This window comes from Nycticebus coucang, chromosome 9 (genome assembly GCF_027406575.1).
Source record: "Nycticebus coucang isolate mNycCou1 chromosome 9, mNycCou1.pri, whole genome shotgun sequence".
Classification (NCBI taxonomy): Eukaryota; Metazoa; Chordata; class Mammalia; order Primates; family Lorisidae; genus Nycticebus; species Nycticebus coucang.
In genome coordinates this window covers 133,453,014-133,459,284 of record NC_069788.1, presented here as the reverse complement: position 1 = coordinate 133,459,284, position 6,271 = coordinate 133,453,014, and positions in this window count along the sequence as shown.

Below are 6,271 nucleotides of genomic sequence, written 5' to 3'. Positions count from 1 at the left end.
GGAAGATATTGGCCTGGGGGAAGACTTCATGAAGAAGACTGCCATGGCAATTGCAACAACAACAAAAATAAACAAATGGGACTTCATTAAACTGAAAAGCTTCTGTACAGCTAAGGACACAATAACCAAAGCAAAGAGACAACCTACACAATGGGAAAGGATATTTGCATATTTTCAATCAGACAAAAGCTTGATAACCAGGATCTATAGAGAACTGAAATTAATCCACATGAAAAAAGCCAACAATCCCTTATATGAATGGGCAAGAGACATGAATAGAACTTTCTCTAAAGATGACAGACGAATGGCTAACAAACACATGAAAAAATGTTCATCATCTCTATATATTAGAGAAATGCAAATCAAAACAACCCTGAGATATCATCTAACCCCAGTGAGAATGGCCCACATCACAAAATCTCAAAACTGCAGATGCTGGCGTGGATGTGGAGAGAAGGGAACACTTTTACACTGCTGGTGGGACTGCAAACTAGTACAACCTTTCTGGAAGGAAGTATGGAGAAACCTCAAAGCACTCAACCTAGACCTCCCATTCGATCCTGCAATCCCATTACTGGGCATCTACCCAGAAGGAAAAAAATCCTTTTATCATAAGGACACTTGTACTAGACTGTTTATTGCAGCTCAATTTACCATTGCCAAAATGTGGAAAGAGCCTAAATGCCCACCAACCCAGGAATGGATTAACAAGCTGTGGTATATGTATACTATGGAATACTATTCAGCTATTAAAAAAAATGGAGACTTTACATCCTTCGTATTAACCTGGATGGAAGTGGAAGACATTATTCTTAGTAAAGCATCACAAGAATGGAGAAGCATGTATCCTATGTACTCAATCTTGATATGAGGACAATTAATGACAATTAAGTTTATGGGGGGGGAAGCAGAAAGAGGGATGGAGGGAGGGGGGTGGGGCCTTGGTGTGTGTCACACTTTATGGGGGCAAGACATGATTGCAAGAGGGACTTTACCTAACAATTGCGATCAGTGTAACTGGCTTATTGTAACCTCAATGAATCCCGAACAATAAAAAAAAAAAACAACAATTAAACTCTGAAATGTAAAAAAGTGGACTGTTCTATAAGAAATTATTCATGTGAACTTGTTCACAGAATAAAGACACAATATTTTTTGTGGAAAAAAAAACATATTCAGAAAAAAAAAAAAAAGAACTGAGGAAGATAATTAACTACTTACTGGTTGTTTCCTAAGGATCAAATATAAAATTGAAAGATAAAGGCATTGCATATGAATGTGAACATTTTAATTATTTGTATTATCAATTGTGAGTCTAGGCTTTGGGAGATAATAAGGCAAATTCCATGTCAGAGGAACAGTGATTCCGTTCATTTGCACCTCATGTCAATATGACACCAATGGGATAATATTCCCTGACCCCAATGGTACAATATCCCTGACCCCTCTGCCTTTTACAGAGAATCAAACTGGATCATACCGTGATAAAAACCAAACTGATGGGAGCATATTCACAGATACACTTCAACGACTGCTGATCTGTGGTTCAGAAGACCATGTGTGGGTTGAGGGGAGAGAGGGGTTAGGTATATGCTGTAGAAAATAATTTTCTCTTGTTTTAGTGTACTTAGTGGCAAAGGTCATCATCAGCTGGGGATGGTTGTTAATCCCGAGCGTTCTGATTTCTTTCCTCATATTTATGCATACTAACAAAGCGAACTTGGCATTCATCTGTTCCTGATGGAATTCTGCACTCAAGTGGTGGCTTTCAGCAGCAGGTTCTGTTAAAAAAAAAAAAGGAAAGGAAAGGAAAGGAAAGATTATATTACAGAAATGAGCTCAAAGCTAAGCTAACTCCTCACTTCTCTAAGGATGGTATGTGGACCAGCAGCTTCCACATCACCTCAGAACTTTATAGAAATGCTGAATTTCAGCCCCACCTCAGAGCTACTGAATCAGAATGTACCTTTTATGAGATTCCTAGGAGATGTCTGAACACAGTAAAATTGGAGCTAAAGTAAAAATAGAAAGTCAGCAGTTGGATTTGTCAGTATCATCTGATGAATCCTGATTGTCCTTAGCGGCTGAAGCAGTTTATCTTTATCTGGCAGCCTGGACATTCAGATTCCGTTCAGCCTGAGATCCTGGCACATGATTAGAAAAGGCTAGCCTGACCACCAAAGAAGGGCAGAGATTCCTTGCAACACAGACCCACGCAATCTGGGGCTCCTGGCTATCCTAATGTGGTCAGGGTTGAGAGGTGGAAACAGCAGAAGCCTATCAGGCAGCAGAAAGAAAAACCACTTGGGGCCAGGCACTGGAGTAAGCAGTGAGCTCTCCAGGAGCTTGGTGAGCAAGCCACCCCTGGAATGGGAGGAGAATAGTACCCTCTGCTGACAGGGCTGGACATCCCTGCTTCTGGCAAAGGAAAACAGTTTCCTAGGTCCAGGTCCATTGTCATAGAGCAGGCAATGAAGCGTGAATTTGGAGCTGATAGGCAATACCTTAATAACAGCACAATAGGATGCATTTAACCAGTTTCCCATTAGCGGACGTGTTGGTGTTTCCCGTTTTTAACCATTCTCAAGCATGTTGCTATGAGTGACACTTGAATGATTATTACATGAGAATTTGAAATTGCAGAGTGGGACATGAGGGGTTTTGCATCCCATTCTAGTGTTAATCAAGTAAGTCCTGGGTTGAAGTTTACTGGTGAAAACATAGAAATAAGCAGCTGCCCAGATTACTTAGGGATGCTCAAAGGCCTTAGTGGGAGTTAGGCAACATTGCTTTTTTTTTTTTTTTTAAGATTCACTGTAGATAAAAGGATAAGTGTTATTTACTAAATCCTCATAGGCCCCAGGTTTCCTCTTTCATCTCTGAATGATCTTAGCCATTGGGGGCTCTCCCAGGATAACACACCCCTAGCCTGCCACACCAGAGGACCATCATAGCTCCTTCGATTCCTTCTTTATTTGGTACCTGAAGAGCCTATTTTTCACCCTTGGGAATATTTCTATATTGGTCTTGTGCTATTTGAAACACGTACAGGTGTTTGTACACAGAACCAGGAGGTCCAAAAGGCCCTGTTTTCTGCATGGAAGGCATGTCCATCCTTCCTTTCTTTGGCCCCCTTTATCCTCAACACATCCTCACCCAGAAATCCCTTCAGTTCAGCCTATGGGTGGTCACTGCTTGAAGACATACTTTAATCCATTCATCAGCTAAGCACCCACATTATGCCAGGCAATCCGTACACGGATCCTGAAGGATAGATGCTGTTGCCTCCATTTTGTACACATGGAAACTATGGGTAAAAGCCTAAACGACATCTGAGGTGATAGTGCTTGACTGTGACACCAGATTCCCCAGTGGAAGCCCAACGCATGGCCACGTTTTAGAAAATATTGTAATTACCGGAAGGGGGAAAGGGCCAGTGGGCTTCTGTCCTGACCCAAAAGGCCTCACTGTGCCGTGCCTATGGTCTCTGGTGGCTTCTAAGGAAGTCCTTCCCTGTTAGTTCTGGCCCAGGTGGGGGCTTCCTCCAGTGACCCTTCCCATGGTCGCCTGAACACCTGTTCACACATACAGAGGGTCTTTCCTAAGTCTTTGTTTCTCAGAGGCACCGTTGTGTTTGGAGTTCTTGGTCCAGCCAGGTGTTACTAGTCAAGGTGCGGTGCTTCCTTCCAAGAGTCAGGCCCTTCTGGCATGGTTCACCTCTTAGAGATGTTACCGGGCAGAGATTAACAACAAGCAGTGAAGGTTTCACCAACCTTTCCTGAGCATCAGGCGGAAGTACAGGATGGGGACCACCCACCTATGTCTTTGATTATTGCTTCCCTGAAGAGCCAGTCATCCGTTACTTTTGTTAATTTATATATTTTTCCCAATTTCAGATTCACACAGAACACACACAAAAATACATCCACAAAGACCCCGAAACGTCATCGCAATATGTAACCAAGACGATCTTCAAACTATTCTTCTCTCCTTACAATTATTAGTAACTGTTTGGTATGTTGTTTTGGATTTTTAAAATTTTAATGGACTATTTCCTGGGCAAAGTCAGGTGCTCAGCAAAATTGAACAGAAAGTATAGGGAGTTCCATACGGCGCCTGTCCCCACTCACTCAGAGCCTTCAGACTACCAACATCCCCCACTGGAAAGGCACATCTGGAACAATTGAATAATGTACATTGATATGCCCTTATTATCCAAAGTCATAGCTTACATCAAGGCAACAACTTGATATTGTACATTCTCTGAGTTTGGACACATGTCGTGTATCCACCACTATAGTATCATACCGAGTAGTTTCACTGCTCTAAATATTCTTTGTGCTCTGTCTGTTCTTCCCAACCTTCCCCACAACCCCTGGCAACTACTAATCTTTTCACTGTCTCTAGTTTTATTTTTTCCAGAATATCATATTTCAGCTAGTATGGCACATAGCAATTTCAGAGTGGCTTGTTTGTATTTTTAAAATGTTTTGTGCCTAAGCTTACATGACTGTTTGTGTATTATATATTCATTAACTAGTGATAATATCAAACACAGTTTAGCAACTTTCTTCCATAAAAAGTAAGTCTTCTCCATATTTTCTCAACAGTATGAACAAAGATTAGGGTATCAACCACAATCGTCACTAACCGACTTGAACATTTACTGTGCCATGTACTGTTCTACTGTAACTGTTTTCCACCTGTAACGTGGACTGTATTGTGCCCCCCTGAAGAGCATATGTTGACGTGCTAACCCTCAGTATGTCAAACTGTGACTGTACGTAGACAAAGGACCTTTAAGGAGGTATTGAAGTTACAATGAGGTCATTAGGGTGAACTCTAATCCAACGTGACGGTTGTCCTTAAATACGGTGGAGATTAGGACATGAACACACAGACACACACAAAGGAATGATTATGTGAAGAGGGATGAAGAAGACAGCCATGTATAAGGCAGGGAGAGGGCTTCGGAGGAAGCCAATCCTGCTGTCACGATCTTGAACTTCCAGCCTCCAGAACTCTAGGAAAATAATTGTTCATGCCACCAGGTCCGTAGTACTTTCTTATGACTTCTCTAGCACACTACTACAATGTGTAACATTTATTCTTGCCGTAGCCTCAAAAGGCAAGTACTACTGTCTGCGTTTTATAAGAAGAAACCTGAGGCCCAAGGAATTTTATAAGAAGATAAATAACTTGCCCACGATCCACCACAGTGTAATATCCAGCTACCAGGATATGCTGTGCTACCATAAAAATCCCCAAATCTTAGGTGGTTAACACAACAAACGGTTACCACTGACTGATGTGGACAGTGTATCAAGGGTTGGTGAGGGGTACTTCTTCCTAGTTTCTCAGGGTCCCAGGCTCATGGGCCCTTCATCCCAACCTGTTTCCACAGGCTCCTGAGATGAGGGAAGGGAACATGGTGAACCTATGTTGATTCTGAAGTTTCTGCCTTCTCATTATTTCCTCTTACATTTCCCCTACTAAGGCAAGTCATTAGGGCACATCTGTCTTCAAAGGGCTAAAGGAAGGAAGCATAACCCCACCACGTGCCCAGAAGGAGAGGAAAACCAGGATGTTTATGGATAGCGTCATGGTAGGTACACAGGGCAAGCAAGCTCAGGGTGAACATGTCTTCCCTGATACAGGCGGGGCAGTGTGGGGCAAAACATTCTCTTCACCTGGAGAGAGGTCTGGTCTCTGGCTTCAGCTACTGGGAGGAAATCTCAAGGTCCCTGGAGTGTCCTGCCTCATCACAACATCGTTATCTGCCTGGGGGCTTTAGCCATGAGACAGTCTAAGAAGGTGATGTATGTTGGGGGCTTTGGGACATGCCATATGACTTCTGACCTCCTGAGGGGCTGAAGGCTAATGGTCAGCTACACACACACAATGTGATCAAGTTCACAAAAAAGCCTGAACACTTGGGGATCGACTGAGCTTCCTGGGTTGGCGGGACTCTGTGTGTACTGCCTCACCTTGTTGATACTAGGAGGGGAACGTGTTCCCAGGACACGAGACTGCACATCTGGACCTGCTCCAGATTCTGCTCTAGGTGTCTCTTACTTCCGCAGTTCTAATATGCATCCTTTCACTCTAAGAAACTATACTCACTAATAGAACACTTTCTGGAGTTCTGTGAGTGATTTGGTCTTTTCGACCAAAAAGGTGGTTGTGGGAGCCCCTAAATTAATAGCCAGCTGGTCTGAAGTGAGGGTGGCCCTGGGATCCCCTGAACATCTAAGTATTCATCTTTTCCTTT